The sequence below is a fragment of the Anopheles aquasalis genome, chromosome 3, assembly GCF_943734665.1.
Source record: "Anopheles aquasalis chromosome 3, idAnoAquaMG_Q_19, whole genome shotgun sequence".
Lineage (NCBI taxonomy): Eukaryota > Metazoa > Arthropoda > Insecta > Diptera > Culicidae > Anopheles > Anopheles aquasalis.
This window is the reverse complement of record NC_064878.1, coordinates 44,614,064-44,636,962: the sequence shown is the minus strand read 5'-3', so window position 1 is coordinate 44,636,962 and position 22,899 is coordinate 44,614,064.

The window sequence follows — 22,899 nt, the reverse complement described above, 5'->3', positions numbered from 1 at the left end:
CGATCCATTTTCTCTTTTTCTCCCGGTGGGCTTTTGGCTTAAAATGGGAAGAAATGCCATGACGGTAGCGACGGAGAGCAAGTGGCGTTACCCCCTTTTTTGGGGTTGGATTTATTTTCGGAACCGCAATCCGAATTGTTTGGTGGCGACGACTCAACAGCTCTGACGACGATCGTAGCTCTGTTTGGTGATAAAATGGATGCTAATGCTGCTGTTGGTGAGACGAGGGGATGAGGTGCAAGATCGGAACTACGCTAGACGAAAGTGAAACCACAACGATCGAGCTGGATTAGCTTTCCGTTGGTTGGCGTCGGTTGATGAGGGTGCCGAGACTCAACGCACACGCGAAGAGGAACCGAAAACAAGAGTTCCGCCTGAAGCGTAAAAGCAAGGCGACTCCATCATGCGAAGCAGCATTATTGGGTGGCTTCACATCAACGACGTCATCGTTGAGCGCGACCGAGAGAGCAGGCGAACGAACGAGAACGCCGGAGCGAAACCGCGGAACGCATGTCGTGGCCACGCGCGCTCATGGAGTAACCTTGTCTTTGACCCAGATTGCGAGAGCTCCATGATGGTTGCGGCGGCGCCGCCGGGGTGGCGTTCCGCCGGATGATGGTGGTGGCTGTGGTTGAAAGGAGGGAGGGTGCGTACGAGAAGAAGGCGAAACGCCAACGATCGTCGTCGGCGTTGTCTTCGCTCTCCGGAATGGTTCGCTGGCGCTTGGGTTTCCTAGATCCGAATCTCGTATGCATTGAGGGGAGGGATAGGTAGTTGACCATGGTGGGGGTCGAATTTTTGGCCATTGGCGGTGTCTCATGTTTCATGCCGTTGCGGCCGCTGATGCGCGCACACTTACAAACAAGCCACGGATACCGAGCACGGGTTCCATTTTCGGTTTGGTGACGACCTGCTTCGTGACGTTTTGTGAGTGGCATATATTGTTGTGGGCCACAAAAACGGTTGTTAAACAAATGAAAAGATAACGCTCGGTACGATGGAAAAGGTAACGGCAACAAACACGTGTGCAGTGTTACCGCATGATTCATCCATGTTAAGCAGCCAAAGTTGGTGCGATTTGTGGTTGATTTGTGTGAGAAGTAAACTATAAGCAGCACATTTGCAAAATCTGTTTTCTTCGTTTTCTTTATGCAATGCTTTCGATGATAAAGATTGAAATGAATTTCATGATGAAATTAATTTTATTCAATAAACAAACAGTTGAAAATGAAATCAACTCACCTTTTGTTTTCAAAGAACGTTTCTCTGCTTAGAATGGTTCTGACGAACAATTCTTTTTGGTATTCATTTAGAATAGCATCATTCAAGGCCATGGCTTCTGGCTTGGAAATAGAACTGCGCAACAAATGACGCACTAGTTTAACGAGGGAAGATGCGTATTTACTTTGTGTTGTGCCATTTATTTTAATATTTTGTCCCCTGACCATTCATGTGGTTAATTGTCTGGTGAAACCATCAACCACCATCATCATTTTTGCATTAACCACGGGTGTCATATTAAACAACTTTTTTAAATAATAGTTCGTAGTTTCACGAGAATTAAAAAAAACCATAGTACAGGCATCAATTCGGTGGATTCGTGGCGGTAAAAATGCATTTTTTTGCAGATTCCATGGCAGCTCGGTGATAAATCATCTGATAAATAAACAGGATAGACAATACAGAGATAGATAGACCCATAAAATATCCATTTTCGGAAGTAAACTGTTAGCTCTGGCAGACCATAAATGATAGTTCTAAGCATGCCATACAGTAAGTGCGGTTTCGCTTCGATAAATCCGCGATAAAAGCACACAATATTTTTGAAAGATTTTTTATTAAAATAGGAACACAAAAAATTAAATGATTACATCTTACCTGAATACTTTTAATCTTTTGCTAAATTTTTTTCACCCTTTGTAAGAAAAAGCTCTTGAAAGTTTTTATCAAACTTGCTAATCATATCTCACGTTTTAAAACATAAATCACGTTTTTCTCTTAAAAAATTTACCTAAAATTTGAAATAGAAAGGATTTTTTCAATTACTGCTCTCAATATTAACACATTAGCTAGCAGAAGAACATTAAATTTTAACAACTAAATGATAGAATTATCGTAAACCCCTCCCAAGACAATCGCTAATGGCGTAATCCCCTTCTGTAAAACTGTTTTATAATAAAATGTTTTGATAGGTGTTTTGTAAATCAAACAGTACCCAGTGCACCCGCCATACAGCCAGATAACCGTGTATCAAGCTAGTACGCACAATAGATACGCCGAGAAACGTTGCTCAAGAAACGAATGCCTGCCACCCAATGACTGAGCGAAACGGTTTGACATTTCGTTTCCCATTTCTTTACACCGTAGCGAGCCAGCCCACCGACACCGGCCTGTCTAATGCCTCTATTCACCATCGCAATCAGGACTGGGGCTTGGGACGGAAGTGAACTTTACAAAAAAGCCTCGAAGGGAGCGGGGGCCATGAAGAAGCGACGCCGTACAACCGAACGTGACCTTTGCCGGCGTTTCAATGTAAGCGTACGCGGTACGCGGTGCACCACAACCCTTCGACGGCAATCGTGATTGGCGAGCCACCGTGGAACCGATACGAAAACCTAGGCCGCGTACCTCTTGAAGCTCAAATCGGCGAAAACGTGCGAAACGCACACCGGGACCGTGAACTGTACGAGGGAAGGTGGAAACTCGCGGAGCGGCCACGACGGATAAATAAAGAAAATACGCGACTTAAGGAAGTTGGTTACTCGGTTGTGCGAAGCCTGGCGGTCGATGACAACAAAGATAAGCCAGAGCACTTCCGTCCGCGTGAACGTAACGTGATCGCGTCCAATGTTTCTCACAGGTTGCTAAAACTCATAATCACGTTATCAACAACTCGGCATCGAGTCCTACTTCTTGATTCTCGAAGGACCGATCAGTGATCCCCCTCCCAAAACTGATCGACACATCAACTTGTTTGACATAATTGAGGTGTTATGCTCGATTTGCCGGGTACGGGTGCGTCCTTGGCGGTTTGCAAATGTGTATGTCCTTCTTCCGACACCACCACCCCCACGACCCCTTTCCAACCCTCAAGGCAGTTCAAAACGTGGGAGTTCATGGGGCCATTTCAATTTGTTTGCCCCCTTCCCCGGAGCTCGCTTCGCGTCAGATTAATGTGTGTCACTTGTTTACAATTCGGAATGGCAGCAGATGTCGCCCAGACTCGATTCCGCGAAATGCGACGTTCCTTTCCTCCTCATCCCCCTTAGAAAGTGGCGTAGGCGTCTGCGACAGTTTACAGCATCAGCAAATCTGTGCTGGAACATTTGTTCAAACAATTACTTTGTCGCCTTCTTTACTGTTGTCTCTTTTTGGGATGTCATTCTACTCGGAAGAGATCTTCAAAATACACGCGATGGTTTCGATGTTCGAACGTTGCGCTCTCGGCGATCGTTTGTTTGCCTCAAACTTCCTCCCTCTGGTTCGATCGATCAGCTGGTTCAACAGATGCTTCTTCTAAGTACTGTACTAAGCCGAAGGTCACTGTATCCGAATCCGAATTCGAACCAAACCGTAACTACCGGCCGGCTGGCTGGCCCCACCAGAGGGAGAATGATATTTTTAAACGAAATTTTTCGTACGAACTTGAACCCAACCTGAGTGGACCCAAGCTCGCGCGTCCGCTCGGTGGCCTCTCGCCCATACGTTGCCTCTTCTCGTCTTCCGGGTCGAATCTAGAGATGGTGGTGGATGGGTGGATTGGTGATTGGGGCGGAGGAGGAGGAGGGGATACCTTGTTTAGGGCCGCTACCACGCCACCAAACTGGCCGCATCGATGAACCGGACACTCACGCACACTCGTCGCTCTGAAGGACGTTCTATTTCTGAGGATTCAATCCTCTACACCCTTCAACGCGGTCACAGATTTCCCGCCCCCTGTTTGGCTTTTTGTGAGCTGGTGGACGATCATCAAATGAGCGCCAAGCGTTCTTGTACTAGCGTCTTAGATTTCAATTCAGGGAGACGCGCGTTTTTTTGCTGGCTTTTTCCGCGAAATTATTGCACGCAGCTATCGCGTGCTATGAAGGGGGGATGAGAAGTGACGATGACATACCCCCCCCCCCCCCCCTCTCGTTTCCACTTTTCACGGATGATGAGCTCGAAAGGGGCGACGTTGAATAAGAAAACTAATTACCTGTTCGAACATAAAAGTGCCGCGTATTGTCACGCCTGCGTTACTGTCGTTTTTTTTTGTTAGGAGAGGGTTGTGGACATTGACACTAGACTACACTGTTCTGTCCTGGGCATCGCTTGATATTGATATCACCAACCGATCCGCTGTCGCTGCTTGGCAATAAACCATTTCGCTCTCTGATCTGCTGAACAAACGGACGAACAGATGGGAGCATTTAGGAGTATGTTGACCTCGGATTATGTAAAAATGTTCCCGAAGCAAACAGCCAGCAGCACTCAATAAAGAAGTAGATAGAGACTAGCGAGGCATTGACTTCTGTGTGCGGCGAAGACGATGCACCATCACCACGCTAGAGACAGAGAGAGAGAGATGAATCGCATTCCATTAGTCACGCGATGGTCTTCGGAGGATGGTGACAACTTGATGGTCTCCTCTCCGCTAGATTCATCCATCAGCTTCCAATAAGTAGTGGTCTGTTCGTAGAGCAGAGTCGCAGATCGTGTCCACGATGTGCAGATCCCTTTTTTCTCAATTTGAATTTGAAATTGAAACACATAACTGAGCTCCTACACGATAGCGAATGGGGAAATCTTTCAATCTTTCACTGATACGTCTCATCGTTTTGTGGTTTTGTTGGCGATAAATTATGGTAGCCCATTTTTACTCATTTGCTTGATTATGTTTTTATTTCGGTGAGATTACTATCTGGCCCGTTACATTCATTATTCGACACCAAATTTAACAGTTCCTAAATAGAACTTTCCTTGTTTTCAAAAGCACCAGTTTCTCTTAAGATATCTAGTCTCCGATTGGATCTTTCAACCTGTCGCGAAAAATCTTTCGCTGTTCTCGCTCTGCTCTCGTTCTGTTGATCGACCTTTCGTGGTCACCAAAAGTGCGTTTCCATTTCTACCAGTTGCTCCAGTTGCTCTTTTTCTATTTGTAGCGCTAAACACTGTCGACCATCCCTTGAGGACCATTCTCACATCGAGTAGAAAAGCGGAACAAACGGATTCCAGATTCAACTTTGCGACGCTCCTTCTAGTGGTAGTGATGTCAGTTTCCACCACCGCAAAACCACCCACGACCACGACCTAGGCCACGCCAACACATGGCCATTAGAACGAGAAAGCGCTGCATTCATTTCCCTTTCTCCATTTTCCAGCGTTCCAGCATTCATCGCACGATTCGCCGCGAATCTCCATCGCCCCCCTCCCCCCTCGTTTGGTTCCGTTTCTTATGCTCAAGCACAAGCAGCGCGGGATCTCTGCGAGTGTGTGTCTGTCTGTCGCTTGTATTCATGCTCTTCTCCACTTGCATCTTCTATCGGGTGCGATCGGCACGAAGAAACAGACCACCGCCTCGGCCCCGGTTGTCTGTGCCGTTGCGCCATGGTCGCGGTCTCGTGGTTCGCGGAGATCTCGGCCCCCCAACCCCAAGACACACCAAGTGGTGGCGGCGGCCTGTTCATTGGCCTAATGCATACACTTTCCGCTCCCTTTTTCGCCTTTTCTCTGTCCCCCTGACTTTCCTCCCTTCCCGTAAACCGTTGGCCATTGCACTGGTGTGTGCGCTGGTCTCTGGTCGCGCCAACGCCATCGTCATCGTCATCGCCATGCGATTGTACTAGGTCGGCAAAGGTCGTTAGCCTCCGCGCGAAGGGGTTGACCGTGTCCGTGGCCGTCGCCGTGCATTTGATAGTGCACCACCACCACCACCAGCCGGCCAGCCAGCCAGTCAGCCAGTCAGCCAGCTGTTGCCCTTTCACGTGCGATTCAGAGCGGCGAACGTGAATGCAGCGCGCGAAGCGAGAAATATGCTAACCGACAAGCTGATGTAAGGTCCATCCAGCATCTAGCAGCCGTGACGAGGGTGTGTTTAAGTGGGATGGAAGCGATTAAAGTGCATCCCAAAACGAGCCCGGTACTCGGTGCTATTGATCCCTCGGTGCTCGCGAACAAGAGGAAAAGCGTGAAAGCACTCGTTCCCGATGCCGGGTGAAGATCATTTGCAGCACCTACGCGCACGGCTTGCATTTAATGTTTACCTCTAGAAAATGCTGGAAAGTAAGGGACTTGTTTGCTGGAGTTTGAACGCTAAAAACTTGGACCGGCGATCATCCATCGCTTCCCATTTAACCGGGAATGCCGGGGACGCCGCACAGCACACAAGGATATAAATCTGTCACCATCTGCGTGACGTCTGCCTACGCGCGTACACCGTGTGGCCTACATTGGAAACCACGGGATTCGCTTTTTGGTTCCTTCTGAACCATCATCACCAACGAGCTAAGCAGCCATGATCATCGGGTACAATGTTTGCCAAAAATCGGCGTCGTGTACGGCGTCCACAAAACGGGGGTTAGTAAGTGGGTGGTTGCTGTTGTCGCCGCTAATCGTCTCGCGCCAGCAGTGCCGTGTGAAATATGATAGCAAGAGTTATGAGCACCGACCGCCAGGCCACGATTTACTCACTCCCAGCTCACCAGTTTGACCTACTTTTTGGGGAGTGGTGATTTGGCGATGCTAGGGCGTAGTTTTTTCTTTCTTTTTTTGCGGATCCCCCACACACTCTCTTGCGTGAATGCTGAATCATTCACGAGCGCGCTCTATCTGTTCTCCATCTGGTACTTCAATTGATTGCCTTCATTCCTGTTTTCTCCCTTAAAAGAAATGATACGACGATGTCAAGGGATAGATGAAGTGTAGAAGCAAGTAGGGCCAATGGCCCGAGGGCGGAACATTGAGTGATGAGTTATGCAACAACGCCGCTCGCTTTGGTGCTCGTATCCTTTCTGCAACTCCACAACTTCGCGAAGTTCATCGTCTTGTGCTTATGGGAGAGAAGGATTATTCCCGCGTTTTTCCTTCCACCATCCATCCTTTACGCCGCTCGGCCAATGGAAACTCTTTGCGAACCCGATCATCAACCTAGTGGCGTTGGTCGTTGGCCTGAATTCGATTTGATATCTTTGGATGGTTTGTTATCCTTTATGAGGATGCGTTCGTTTGCCTTTTTTCGCAATTTTTATCCGTCACCAAATGGGGTCGATGATGCTGTTTCCAGCATTTTAAGTATTCTAAGAGCAATGGAGACGCATGGTAGAGCCCTTAGAAACGCATTACATCCACAAACACATTTCGAAAAGAACACATTATAAAGTAGCCGCATCTAATGACGATTTTATTTTTATGTTTCTTTCAGGTAAGCTACCTAGTTACTGCCTTGAGGAGGAATGTTTCGATCCAGAAGCTAGATAGCAGAGCAGAGACAAGTGGAACATTAGAATCCGTAAGCATAGTAAAGCATGTTGGTGCAAACCCTGCGAGCACGAGTTTGGTGTGGAATGTGTGTTCACTTCGCACATTCGCAGTTCGAATGCGAGCTCATCACCAAACCGGGAACCGGTTTGCACTCTCTAGCTCTGCACTACCACCAACGCTCTTCTTCGTGCTTCTTCGGTCTGCGGTGCACTTCGATGCTCTGTTGCTCATCCCACAGCATAGAGCATCCGCCTCTGCTTCCTACTGTTTCACTTTCCGTCCTTCGCTCGCTCTTTCTCTCTCCTTCTCTTTATCGTTCGCTCTACCAGCGTCTTTCAATGTATTTGTTGGGTTTTGCTCTTGAATCACCCGCGCCCTCGCGTCGATGCTGCGGATGCATCGCCCCGTTGTCGGCGCCTTGCTCGTCATCATCATCGCCCGTACGGGGCGAAAGGGGAGGAATACAGAATTATGCAAGCGTACCCGTTATCCGATCCGATTCCGGTGCATCGATGCCCTTCGCTGCGGAAGGAAAAGAATGCACAAACTGGAGAGAAACAGAGAGAGCTGCGAGAGAAGGAGCGTGCAAGGCATTGTGTGTGACCGTGGCGGACACATTTTATGCTGTAGCCCAACCGAGCCCAATCGATCGATCGATCGTTCGGTGGTGCCGCTGGATCGAATAAATGTTTTCGGTTCTCCTTGGCTTCCCCCTTTCCCCCCGGGGCGGGGATGATTTTTAAGGCGCATCGCGATGCTAATGCTTCCCTCCACTGACCTTAGACAATGCATTCCGGAGCGACGGCGACTCCCTTATCTAATCGGACAGTGAACAGGCAACATTGTACGCACCGGATGATGTCGGTTTGAAGAGCGACGAATGATACGAGTGCCATTGTGCTTGCCCGACGTGGTTATTCGCTTTGATTACCTTTTTTCCAACATGTTATTTCCCACTAATTACAACCGGTGTAAAGGCCCGTAAGCTACGAAATGGAATGATAATGCGACAGCGAGATGACAGCGATTTCGTCAATGTTTGCGGCGCAAATTTTAATTAGCAAAAAAAAACAACATGGACGACGATGATTATGCTACACCACACTCGCACCGTTTGATTATGTCCCAAACCGTTGAAACCCGTTTCCGTTTCAACAAACCGGTCATAACCGAAACGATCATCAATTACCCGGTTGGCGGGTAAAAAAACCTGAAAAAAAACATTTTGAAAAAATTGTCTTCGAATCAATTGCATCCCATCCCACCCCTCAATGGGCGACAGGAAAGTGTGGGAAAACTATCTCCGAGCCATCTCGACGGGTGATAACCGTCGCTTGCACTGTTGCTGCAGCATAACCGCATGCTATCGCTGATGTGCGGCTGATGCACTCTGGCGTGCTGTCGGTGTCGTTGACCACGCGACCGAAACGAGGGGGGGGGGGGGGGGGGGGAGTGTGTGTTTTTTTGTTGCTGTTACTGTTGCCGCTGCTGCTGCTGTTTTCGCCACCATTTTTTGCCACTTTTCACACGCCACAAACCGTACCGTGCTGCAGCCGTGGCCAATGTCAAAGACCCTCTCGCGCGCGTACTCGGTTCGCTCGTTGCCTCGTGGCCCCGGCAATGACCGGAGAAAGGCGAAAAAGTGAAATAAAACCCGTTTGCATCAAGTGGTGGTGGTGCTCTCGTGTGGTGGTGGTGGTGGTGGTGGTGGCGCGGTGGTGATGATGGCGCGATTGAACTGTTGGAGGATCGAGTGGAGCCACCGCACTCCACCGCAAGAGCCAATCGATAGCGAGTCGAACAAGCAACACATAAAAAAAAATCATCCCCTAAGAAGGGTGCAGAAGGAAAATGGAAGGAAAAATGGAAGCATCTGGGGAGGAAAATTTGAAACATTTTTTAAGCACCGTTTGGCCACTGATTGGCCGCCGGGGATGATAAGAGGTTACACGGTTCGGTGGATGGATGGCGCCACTATAGTGGCCACAAAGCGTGTCTCTCTTGTGTACCGATCTTTGGGTTTTGATGGGCGATTGGTTTTTACTTCTTGTCCGGCTCCACGGAAGTGCGTTTCTTGTACTCAAGTGCATTTATGTTTTATGTTGCTGCGATGCTTCAAATCAAAAGCGTAGCTTTTAAAAGATCAAAATCCGTTATATTTTAATCAAATAAGGACCGCGTGTTGGAGTGTGTGGAATGAAAGTGCTAAAAGTGGTTGTTTCAAACAACAACAAAGCCCAAATGAGGTGGCAAACAACTTGGATAGTGGAGCAAAGATAACATAACAAGCGCCTCTTTTGTGTATGATATTTGCCGCATAGCACATACCCGAAAACGATGCCTTTTTCGGTCCTGGGGAGGGGTGCAGAGCTTGATAAGCAAACATAGTTTCATAAAGAAGATAGATCATTTGCTAAACAAAGCCCCTCAAAGCTACCAAAAAAAGCAGCAACAAAACCGTAAAACCAGAGTGAGAGTGAGAGTCGAGTCTGCGAAAGGGTAAGCTGCTGCTGCTGCTGAACGAAGAAAGTGGCGATGAGAGAGTTCGATGAAATGGAAATTTGAATGCGAAGTGCATAATGAGAGGCACCCCCTCGCGCCAGGAGATCTGCTACGAGATCAGCGAGTGGGCGAGCGAGTGAGCGAGCGAGCGAGCGAGAAGCTTCGTATGCTCTGCGATCGTCCCTCTCGCTTTCTCTCTTTCTCGCTGGATTCTGTCCACCAACACGTTGGGCTCATTTCCATATCAACTTGCTTTTCACTTCAGACACAAAGCTCCGGTCCGGACCGAAGCCCGCAGTGCGTGCATGTGTGATGGAGTCGATGAACTTACGAGAGGAGGAGGGTTTATTTGCTGGTCTGTTTTGGTTTAATCTTTTCCTCGTTTCCACCCCACCCGGGAGGACTCACTCGAAGAGGCGACGACAGAGTTTTTGGCGCTTTCTTCCACTTCGATGCATGTGATGGTGGGTTTTAAGGGAGGTTGGTTGGAGGTTGAACTTGAAAGCGACCAGGGGGGTGGTTTGCCAGCGCGCCCCTTAGCGCCATTTTAGGGTGAAGTGGATGGTTTTTCGGGCATCCACCTGTTGACATTGACCTACCGTCACCTACCGGTAAAGCAATATTGAGGATGAAAAATGGGGTGGCTTAGTGAAAGCATCCCTTTTGTCTGTTGGAAAAAAAAAGTTGTTCCGGTTCACTTGTCCAGTGCTAGGGATGGAAGCAGCGTTTTTGTTTCGACTTCAGTCACGTGATGCAACAGTAATTTGATCTTCTTCTCTCTCTGCCTCTGAGTAACCGAAGGTCAACAGAAAGATACATTTATTCTGAGTTTACTATTCAACTAAAGACACCCCGAAAGCCTGATAGTGTCCTGCGTCCGTTTCGCACGCTCGCTTTCAAATCTCGCTCTCTGATGTTAATGTTTATCACCCTTCGTACGCTCATTTGTCCACATTCCGGTATCAGCTGCCCTCTCCCAGTATCAGTAAAGTGCAGAAATGAGGTCCACCGAAATGCGTGCTCCTTTGGTGAATAGTTTTGTGGCCGGACATCGCAAACCACCATACGTGCCGTGGCCATGATTACGACGGTTCCTTTTGCAGTAGGATAGCTGGCTTTTCCCGCTCAACGGCCACCGTTGCGATGTTTATCGGCCCGGGCTTGGCCGTTGCCGTTGAAAACGCGTTGTTGCCTCGGTGCGGTGCAGGAATACCAAACACGCGTCGCGCCGGATCCGAGCGCTACGTTGAAGGTGCAACACCAGCACCAGCACCAGCAGTTCGGTTGTTACACAAACGTGCAGCCAGCATAATAGTTTTGCAGACCTGAGTGAACGGCGTATCAGCATGCTTTTGCTAGGCAGGACCAAAATAGGTCCATAGCATGGGCATGGTTGTCGCACGTGATGATCGGACCATTTCTCTGCTCGCTGGTTGACTATCGAGCTCTCACTCGCCGGCTCTGTGGCTCTCTCTCTCTCTCTCTCTCTCTTTCTCTGTAGCTGACTAATTGACGCCGTGACGGGTGGGGAAAGATGAGAACATGTTGTTTCGATGATAATCTGCCAAAGCGTGTGTCAAAGGCTTACCGTGGCTGAGTTTGGGGGACGATCTCGCATTAGCCGAAGCCACGGTCACATGGCGTTCAACTTGATTCCGCGTGTGTCCAAAGGCGATATGAGGTGCATGTGCGTTCGGTAGCACATGCTGCCCGCTCCGTTTTGCCAAGGTCCATTTGTTGCTGTCCATATTACGAACGAGAACTGGCGGTCTGCGTTTACGGTGTGCTAATGGGATTAGCGCAGACATGCCGGGTCCAGAGGATTGGTCCATTGGTGATGAGGGAAAAAGACAGAACCATAGGTAACATCCTCATCGGATGCACCTGAGCAAAACGTGATCAGTAGCACGCGTTTCGCGGAGTGGTTCGGCGATTGTGTTTTAGTACCTCGCGCCGTGTTGTTTTTTTTTATAAAATGGTTCGCGTTCCATGCGTTCAGAGTAGCACAGGGTATATGGAGCAGATTCTGCTGCGCCAATATTATGAGATTATCTGGAGTGCCAGAGTGTGACTTTCACAGAAAATTAGCAATTCGCTCTTTTTTTTCTTGTACTTCTCGTCATTTTAGATGCCATTCTTGTTTTTTTTTTAATGTCCTTCGCTAAAGAACCATTGAAAACTGTTTCATAGATCATTTTCTGAACTATTTCATTTGAAATTATATTAGCAAATAATATTGTAAGGATAATTAGCAATCGCGAGATTATCGGTAGCAGATATGACCAATTTCCATATATTAGACCAAATAATCTCAAAGTGTGAACGTAGGATAGTACGTAATCGCTCTAAGTATTTCCGCGAAAAAAATGAATTTCCGTCGAGATGAATCTCGTTCTCTCTCTCGAGAGAGAGAAATCCCGCCATGAAGTTCACTATTTCTCGCGCCACTTCGGCTTTTCTGTCGGCAATGATCTGCTGCTGCTGCTCCGTCGCCTCGTTGGAGTTGGGATAGGTTCGGGTTCTGTGTGGGCCTGTGTGTTCCCTGTTGCTGATCCCGGTTCCACGCCACTGCAACCCCCCACGGCGCGCCACTTACTCACACATGCGCGTGTGTTTGGTTTGCATCCCGCGGGACCTACGCCAACAACCGGGAACGTGCACGGGATTCAATGCGTTCCTCCTTCCTTCCTGCCAAGTCACTTTCGCATCGCCTCCCCCCTCCCAGTGGACAGAAATAGATCAGACGGGTGCGAGCCGGTATGCTCGCGGCTGTCTTTTTGCATCGCACCGAGGGAGAGTATGGAGTGCGCGACGACGACTTGGGGTGGGGAGGAGATGGCGGACTCGAATGGAGATTCCGCGTGCCCGCGTCATCTGTCAGCAGCCGTGGTTGGCTGAGCCGACCGGACCGGGACAAACGGGACCATTGGCCATTAGATTGACAAGATAGCGACAAACCGAGGGGAACGAGGAGTCGCAGCCGAGACAGAGAGTGTGAGTCAACAGCCGCGGCACATTTGCATATTTGTATTGTTGATTCTTCTCCACCCATTCCAACCCACCATCGCCACTTTCCTTACAAATGATCAGTACACAGCTGCTGTTGCTGCTGCTACTGGGATCGATATTGGCTTGTAATTGTTGTCATTAATGATTTGCATGCGTTCCGATAATCTTGTCAATTGGTGGATGAGCTGTTTAATCGTAGTCTTTTTTTTTTTTGCGCTGCCCATTAGGAAGTATTCATGCAATGCATATTGATGATTGCAATTAATTACTACTGGTTTAGGGAAATTTGCTGTAATATAACGTCATTTTACTGCAGATAAGACATGCGGAAACCATCTAAGACTTTGTAAACTCAGATAAGAGAAGATTGTTTGAGTATTCTTTTTTATACAGTATGTTACTTTTAAGTATGTTACAGTTTAAGTGGTCTTTCCATGGCTTCCATGACAATAATTCAACTGAAAGTTGATGCTCTTTCAAATTTTTCGATTTTGTTCCATCGTTTTATGCTTTACTTGGTTCATACTGCAAAACGTTTGTTCCATCGCTACACCTGCTTTTTTCTGAGGCATTTTGAGCATCGAATCTGGAGCGAATCGAACCAGGAAAAACATTTGAAAGAATTTGGGGGTTCATTTTAGGAAAATACAGGAAAACACGAATTGTCATATTTGTTTGAGATAACTTATTAGTCTGCAATCGAATAGTTTACCATGCGGCGGATGAGATTTATGTTACTGAGATGCTTTTAAAGTCCAGCAAACGTTCTCAATTAAAGATGTTATTCACTTTGTTGACAGAAACTACAAAAAAACTCTTTTCAATATTCATTGTTGTTTATTGTCGGACCGCATCGATATCATCCTCGTGCTAGCCGACACTGATTTAGTTCAATAAGTAAAAGGCTGAAGTTTTAAGATGCATAGGCCTGTTGACTAAACAACGGTTAAAGTTATCGAAGCATACATCCGGCATCATAAAAGGCAATTGTTTCACCAATCTTCCTCCTTTCACACCATCGTCCAAAGCACAATGGTGTACCTTGGGGCTGTATCCGTACCATAGCACACCATCAATCAATTCGTTATCCTCTGCAAGGGATCAGTTTAACTTTACCTGAGATGACCACACGGTCTCGGTTGCTCGGGGCTTCGATAAGGATGCCTACACCAAGGTCCTGCCCAAAGAGGGGTTACCGGCTACCGGGCAAACCATTCCGGTGGCCTTTCGCAAGCTGACTCACCCCATCATGGTTGAAAGGACATGGCGGTGGCCCGAGGTGATCGGGAGTGGTAATTGTCACCATTCACCCGGCCATGCAAAGCCACGGTGAGCTCCATGTCCATCATAAATATCATAAATCATCAGTGTCAATCAGTGGGATGCAGGGTGGGGATCGGCGAGAGTAAGTCATTTCGCGCCAAGGCGAAACTGCACGCCGGACCGATCCGCGCAGTTCGTCGATGTCGTCATACGCGTCTCGGGGTGGATTGACGGTTGTTTTTTGCTCGTAAAGTAATTCATCCTTTCACTCAGCCCTTTATTCCCTGCTGCTGGCTGGCTGACTGCCATTCCAGAAAACAATCCGGAGCGCACGCAGCAAACCAATTCGCCAGAGTTAGTATATCAATTGCCTCTCTCTCTCTCTCTCTCTTTCTCTCTGTCGCTCTCTTGCTGCACTGTTGAAGGATGCTCAGACTGCATCGCTACACGATCGTGCTCGCCATTAGCTCAGTAGTGCATGCACGCAGAGGATCACCATTTTAAGTGATGACTCGCGCCGGCGTACGGTTCCAGTGTGTTGGTGAGGGCCCCTTTCTCGGTGCACTCGGCACAACAACTATCGCCATTAGCAAAGAAGGAGGAGGAGAAGGAGGAGGTGTCCGTTAGTAATAAGTTTCCTTGAACGAGGCAAAAAATTGGAATCTCTATTCCTCGCATCGCTCGCATCCTCTCTCTCTCTTGCTCGCTCTCTCGCACACGCTCACGGCTCGTGGTTCGTGGTTCAGAAACAACAAAACACGACGCGGACCCCACCATGATGGTGCCGGCGATCTACTATTTACTTCCTGGATTAGAAGCGTTGTTCGCTCGCCTTCGTGTGTAAAAAACACAGACACACTAACGCGCACGGGCACGCTGGAGTGTGGTGCGTTGTGTGGCCATGATGGAGCCGCGGAATTCACACCTCACCCCCGGCATGGGATGTTGGGACCAGAGTAGTTTGAGCGTTTTTTTTTGTACTGGTATGTTGTAGAAAGAAACTCAAAAAACGCGAGCTTCTTAAAACCGTGGATAGTGATCGTCGGCAGTGTGAGTAAGATCGATCCGTGAACACTCTTCCCTCGCCAAAAAGGCTCGCCATTCCGTTCCCTCAGTCTCAGTTTCAGTGCCAGCTCAGATCGAGGAGTAGTTGCTTGTAATTCGTGATCGCGCCGCTCGAAGGAATCTCAGAGGCAGCAACAGCAACAACCGTGGCAAGAGGAAGGCGCGAGTGATCGTGGTGCTATGATCGCGTGCTCAGCATTGAATTGATCAGGGCCAAATACATTGTCAAGGGCAATATCGCGCCGCTGCCACCACCACCGCCCCTTCCCTTGTCTGGCTTCACGAGATCGAGCGATCTCGTCGCGTCTCGTCGCGCGCGTTGCGAGACAGAGAAGCGATCATAGCCAGCCGACGATCACGACGACAACTACTACCAAGGTGCTGGTACTGGGGGGCGGTAGTGGAGAAGAATCGATTAGTTGAGAGGAAAACCGGTTTGCTCTGCGCGAAACGCACGCGTGAACGTGTAAAACGCTATTTGTTTTCATTCTGCAGAGAGCGCCACGCCATTTTGGCAGGGGGAAGGAGAGGCGGAAGGGTATCAGGGGGTGAGTGGGAGGGATCCCCTTCATTTTTTTCCTATTTCCTCCTCCTCCTCCTCCTTCTGCTCAGTTGCATGTTTTCGCCTTTTCGTGCAATTAATACACACGCGCGCACGCGGACGCACACATTAAATTCGTGTGCTGATCAGTGGGGACGATCGTATGGGCGAATCAAAGGCATACATTAGTCACCCCGGTAGCAGCAGCATCTTGATCGACACCTCGGTGTCACCCGGTGGCCGGACGGAAGAGAGCTTAGAGTCGAGCGTCGAGCTTAGTATGCAACCGGCGGTAGCAGCCAGCCTAAGGTTCAAGGGAACTCGACCGATCCTTGAGAAGGGCCATCCGAGCGGAACCGGAAGCGATCCGGTGCACCGGTCAATGAGTGAGTTGACGGCTTTGACTCGTGTCGTGTGTGATCGCCACTCACACACGCAGTCAGGGTCAGGGCGCGGAGTGTGTTGATCTAAGGCGCAGCACTAGTGTTAGATCTCTAGCTTCTCTAGCCTCCTGCGAAGATTGGATAATGTATGCGAGATGATAAATTTTATATTCTATTGCATTGACCCTCGGACCCGCTCGGACACACATGAGAACCTATAATGGTCATCCGGTCGATCGATAGGCGAGGCGAGGTTCTCTTCTCCGGTTCAAGGGGAAGGAAGAACGATCAGATCCGACTAGGATATGATTTCAAGATCAGCAGCGGTTTGAATGAATTGAATATGATTTTCAATTCAAATATGCCTTCGTGTCATTCAAACACCTTGGCAGCTTGTCGGTGATCATGATTAGCACATCCTGGGCTGGGCCATTCTAATTTAAGCGAACCTTTTTCGATTTGTAGAAAGTTAGAATGGAATTCCAACTCCTTTATCGCCATATGCTGTGTGCGTGACATTCGAGACAACTTTTCCTTTTCCCTAGTTCCTTTGGTGATCGCGCGCTGTCAGTAACAAATAGCACTCCTTGCTGAGACAATGTCGCACTCGCTCTAGTGTCTGATGCAATTCCTTTCCACTCTTGTCGAAACGATTCCTCATCAGCAGATGCCAGAGCATCGGGCACCATTTGTCACGCGCAGTCGCAACGCGCGGTGCCGGGTGCGATCGTTACGATTAGAACTAATTATGCTAATAGCCCCTTTTTCTCCCTCAGACCCACACTCAGACTCATGCGAGTACTAAAAATGGCCACTGCCGGTGCGTTGTTTGTTAGTGCTCGTCGTCGTCGTCGTCGTACACTCGAGCAGCTACAGCGGCACCGCGGCGAGTTGACAATAGCAATCAACGCATTCAGGGACATTCTGATCAGCAGCTCGGTGCGCCTGTGGATTCCTTGTCCGGTGGACACCACTGAACCGAACGCGCGTCATCAAGCACTCCGAAGGGGGGCGGGGGGACAAGGACAAGACGCACCGCACTTGCTCACACATGTGCCCGAGCGGTGGCGTAACGGACCGAGAATAGAAATTAGAACTTGCAAAATGGTCGCTTCGCCTTCGGTTCCGTCCCTGCCCGTCCATCGCTACGATCTGGCCGTACACAGTCCTGGTGCGTGCCTTGCACCGCTCTGTTGCACCGAAGCCGGACAGTAGTCAGCAGTGCGATAGAAGTGCACTGTTCTAATTTCACGCATTACTCATCTCCAAGCGAACAAACGCAGTGCGTTGCTTCCTTCTTCTGGATAAGTTACACAGTTAGTGGATTGAGCACTAGTTGAGCAGAGTATCCATGGCAGTGGATCCATGTCGGAATGTCAAGGTCGATGGGATGCATGATTGACTCATTGTTGACACGCAGACGCATCCACTGCACTTCCTTATCGTCTCCGACTTGCTGGTCCACTGTAACGGACCTTTCCGTAGTAGTACTTCTATTTCTACAGAGCAGCACACTCGAAACGGATGTCGATGCATTTCTAGACATCATTAAAATCCAATGAAACCGTGCCGTTGCACAGCTGGCGTAGGAGAACCTCTCGATCTGCCATGTTCTCCATGGAAAGTTCTCCGTGGGTTTTACCCAACTCCTTGGGTTTTATGAACCTATAAACGTTGCATTACTGCCGCGAGGTATGTCAGAGGTTAGACCAGAGTTCCCCCTTGTCATCGATCAACACAATTCACGATCATGTGTGATATAATGCGGTACGGTGCGGACAATTGGATTCGCGCCGGACCCGAAGTGTGCAGTTGGCCTCCACCTTGGCATTAACCAGGAACGAAACTTAAAACCGCGAACCGTGCAACGCGTATTCACGACCGGGTGGCGCGCGAGTACAACCGAAAAAGAATACTAAAAATTTAGGTGACCAGAAACCAGTTCCAGACGGCAGCACGCGCGCCTGGAGAAGTGAGTGGATTGTGTCTGGGGTTCGTAAAATGATTGACAGTCTCGAGTCCCCTGTACTACGAACACAACGCCTTCGTCCGCCCCGCCAGTGACGAGGCTTATGAGCGGCGAGAGACCTGGCGGTGCTGTTGCTTGCCCAAGGAAGTATCCTCCACCAGACAAGGCGTGTTTTGTGGCGAGGAAAGAAGCCATACCTGTACCCCCATTCCCTGTTGTATGTGCGTGGCTGGCATTTAAGGTAATGTGCCTTCGAAAATTCGACTCCTGCCACACAATTAGCAACTCGCAGAATTCCGGCACATCTTTCCGCCCAGTTCCAGAAGATCCTGTTGCAGCTAGTACGCGTTGGTGCTACTGCTAATGGGTAGAACACAACACCTCAGTTATGCTGGACAGTAGCGTACATGGAATAAACTGTAAGCTGCTGCAACTGGTAGAGGGCTAAGTACCAGGCATTGATTACCACCCGGTCACGCGGTCACCGGCCACAGAGCCCCCATTAGACGGATCGATCTGGCTGACTGGCTGGCTGATCTGGTTTGGAGCGTGAACCCGCGCGTTCCCTCGTTGCCTCGAATCAATTATCGCCCTCCCCGAAGGGTGCTCTACTCGCTTACTCCACCGCGGTGGCTATTAATTTGTACGCGACCAAATTATCATTACAATCGTGCGTTTATGGGTTCCCGGTGTCTTTATTTTTTTTTTACTTTCCCATAAGTCTAAATCGTGCCCCGGTGTAATTACCTTAATACGTCGATAATGTCGGCACAGAAAAAGGAAAGGAAACGTCTGATGCGGGGCGACGCATGGCGTCGGTGTTGGTTTAAGGTGAATTGTTTTATTAAACACTACAAGACACCTACAGGCCATTAGTAAGCCCCCGTGGAGTCGGGGGTTTTGAGTGCTTTCATGTGCGATTTTGCACATTCTGCTAGGACCGCCTTGCGAAAAAAAAAACAAACGCACTCACTGGCATTTGAATTGTAAATCACAATTCCTCACTCCTGCACAGGATCCCAGGATCGATCGGTCGATTGGCAGCCAAAAAGTATTTTGTCAAAAAACCACTTGGTGTCCTCCGTTGTCCCATACCGTCCTCCCCCCCAAGGGGTGGTAATCGATCGATTACGTCGCGATGGCGGTGCGCGTGTCTCGATCGCACTTGTACGATCGCAACACAGGCAAGGTCGTCATCGTTGGCACATGCACACACGCGAGCTGCTCCACGCATGAGGTACGCTTGGTGAGCTGATGCCGATGCAAGATCTGATCGCCGATCGATCGATCAGTCAGTCAGTCAGTCAGCCAGTTCGGTTCGATCTCGGACCATCCTGACGTCATCGACGCGGCGGTAGTGGCGATAGTCGCAGTAGTAGTAACAGTACCACTACTACCCAAAATGCTGCTGTCATTCGCCAAAAGTCGTCGTCACTCTGCGTGAGGAGAGAGAAGCGCGGTTGGCGGCCGGTGTTCGTTGTCGACGACTAGAGGCCCGGTAGTATTACGGGCCTGCCAGTCCCCCCGCTTGTGTGGCCACGCTCGGTTCGTCGTCATGATCAAGGTTTCTCCCTTGATGTTGACCGTGAGGGGCCGAGGCACACAGTGCACACTGGTGGTGGTGATGGTGGTGGTGGTGGTGGTGGTGGTGATCGTGGTGCTGGTAGTCGATCGGTCTAGCACTCGCACGGCTGCATCAGCGAACAGGGTGAACGGTGCGCGGTCGTTGATGCGGTGCGTGAGTGGAATGAGGTGGGAAGCAGCACCACCACTAGCGGTCTCGCCTCTCTTCGCCCTCACGCGAACCGAACCAAGCTTTCCGGTGATGGTCATGGGGTTGAGCTTTGCGGCGGCAGCAGCATCATCGGTGGGCCCCACCGGTGTTGACCTTAACGAAAGTTTCGCTTTGTGGCAGGGCAGCGCGGAGCAGAAGGTGCAGAGAGGGTGAGTGATCAGCGAGGGGGGGGGTTGATCTTGAATTTTTAAGTTGCTCACCGCCATTCGGTTTGGCGGTCAAACTAGTCTCCCCTCTCAACCACCCTTCGTTTGCTGAACGTTCCCCTCATCAGCGCTGTTTCTAGGAGGGGGAGAAGAAGGAGGGAGATCGCAATGACTGACTGACTGGCCGGAGCTCGGATCGAGGCGGTCGTATTCGTACCATTTTTGGAGTTTTGCAGTTCTCAGTTCGGGCTACCCGAGAGCTTCGAGAGTGCGTGGCGAACGTGTGGAAAAGGGGCGAGGAACGTTGAACGGAACGAACGTCCAAGGCCTGGGGGGAGGGAGCTTTACTTGGTGGTCGAATCCGAAGAATCAGGAAATGGATTCACCGTCGAAACCAACTGACCGTGAGCCCGGCGCGTGTGTGGTGGAACACGCTACGAAGGAAGACAACATAACCACGCACTGGTGGTGGTGGTAGAGGAAACAGAGGAGCCAAATCACTGTCGCTACATCACGGTGCACGCCACATTAGGAACGCAAAATTATGTTCATTGTTTTGGGCCTTTTGATGATGATCAGCAACGCAACTGCGTCTCAGTGATTCTGCGTTCGTTTCTTGGCTAGAAGGCTAGATACTGTGGGCTGTTGGTTGGATTCTTGGCGTGCTTGATCACCACCATAGCAGTGAGCACCGGAATGCATCGATGCTGGCTGGTAAAAAAACGTTCAAATGTTCTCCTCGTAAACACCCCGGAAACCATTTCGTGCGATCAGCCGTACCAGCATCAAGAACAACAGGTTTACGCTTCTACGCAGCGCACGAAAGCATTACCTGGCCTTCGCAATCGAACACCGCACCGCGTCATAGACAGCGAATGCTGTGCGCCAGATTTGTGGTGCTCCAGGAGCCACCCCGCCGCGGGAGTACCCTCCGGCGGTCTATTGGCCGATGCGCTGACCGCTGACTAGGCCACGCTGAGCCGCCCGACCGACCTGACAAACGACCTGTCACTAGTGGACGGGGTCAGCGCATGACGCCTGAACATCGTGCCAATTTGCATAAATAACGACCCGCGATCTCTGTCGACCGGAGGGGGAGAGACTCATGGTCCCCTCAACGATTGGATCGCGCGGTGGGAAATGATACATAAATCACCACCGTTCTGGAGAGGAGGAATGCGAGCGGGTGGGTGGGTAACTCGCCGGCCGGGTATCGCGTCTGGTGAGGGTCGATGGGTCGATTAGAATACTAATCGATCGCATTACGAACGAAAATTGTAATTAACCGTCAAAGTGTCCGTAACATTGTCGCCGGTAGGCTGTCATCGCCGATCGGTCCGATCGGTGGGTGTCCGTTCCTAACGGCATCTTGCCATCGACACCATGGTGCTCTATGGTGGCTGGAGTGCTTCCGGAGCCCTCGCTTGGAATGTTGATTATTCCGACGCGCCAGGATTACAGCAAAAGGGAGGAAAAAAACCACGGGCGCATTGATCGCACGGCAGATACGAGATCGAGCCCAAGAATGTGCTATTACGATCGCATGCGCATGTAATTATTTAATTTATTTCAATTTAGCGCCCGTGTTGACCACGTTCCGGACCATTCCATGCTTGGCGTGATCGACGATCCCGAGTGAAAGTGGTGCGGAGTAGCTGCTGCAAAGCGTCGATCGTTCGATTGTGATTTATGTGGAGCAATCCGGCGAGCAGGAGTGATTTAAGGGAACGGGCCATGCAAGCGGCCATGCTTTAGGAATAATAAAAACTATGACGCCATTTTGCGCTTTACCACAAAATTAGTAACGGTCCTGTGCAACCGTGAAGGCTGAAACTATCCTGCGCGCGATTACCACGACCCAACACTCTGCGAAAGCACACGCCGCCTACGGTCAGTGTCAATGCCCTTTCCAGCTAGCAGCACTTTCCATGCTGCTGCTGCTGCTGCTGCAGTCCAAGTGCACTTTGGTGCAATGATCGCAGCCCCTCGCAGGCCGGCCAGCACACCCTTTCTAATGCGCCTTCCAGCCCCCATGCTCACCATGCGGCCTGATGCGAATCTCGAAAGCGTGAGGGGTCGTTGAGATGCTGACCGCCTAGCTGGCTTCCTCTGCGCTTATCTCTCTTCTCTTCATTTCTCTTCGTTGAGCAACAGCGTCTTGTGAAGCGATCATCATCATCATCGTCGTCGTGATCGTCGCTGCAGCTCTCCCCATCCGCCTCTCCTGGTGATGCATGCAGGGGACAGTTTGTTGCACTCGCGCAGAAGATCGTGATCAAAACAAAACCAGCGAAAGCGTAGGAAAAATGACCTTTTCCCTCCTCGTTGCCCCATCCCTATTACATGTGCACGCAATGTGGGAGAGGGAGGAGAAGATTCGCACCTGCAGCTCCTCAGTACGCATCTTGGGAGTAGATCGTCCGCATGGCATGGCTAACGGTAAACCAGCAATGTTTTACAAACTGCACTGGGAACTAGCAACGAGCCGGAACGCCGGTTAACTGTTAAGACTGTGATGGAGGAGAGCAAAAGCGGGTTCCGGGCATTTGCGAGCGATTGAAATCAAAAGTAGTGAACCGGTCACGTGGTCTGTTCCGGTTTGTGCGTCAATTGTTCGCCCTGGCAGCAGGGTGCCTTGGCTTGCCGGCCATTTCCCATTGACTCTCGTTTGTCTTTAATTGTTCCCCTTGGTGCTGCAAATGGCAAGATCGTTTGGCGCTTGGCGGGCGCAATGGCCTGGCTACAGAAATAGCCAACCGGGGAGAAGG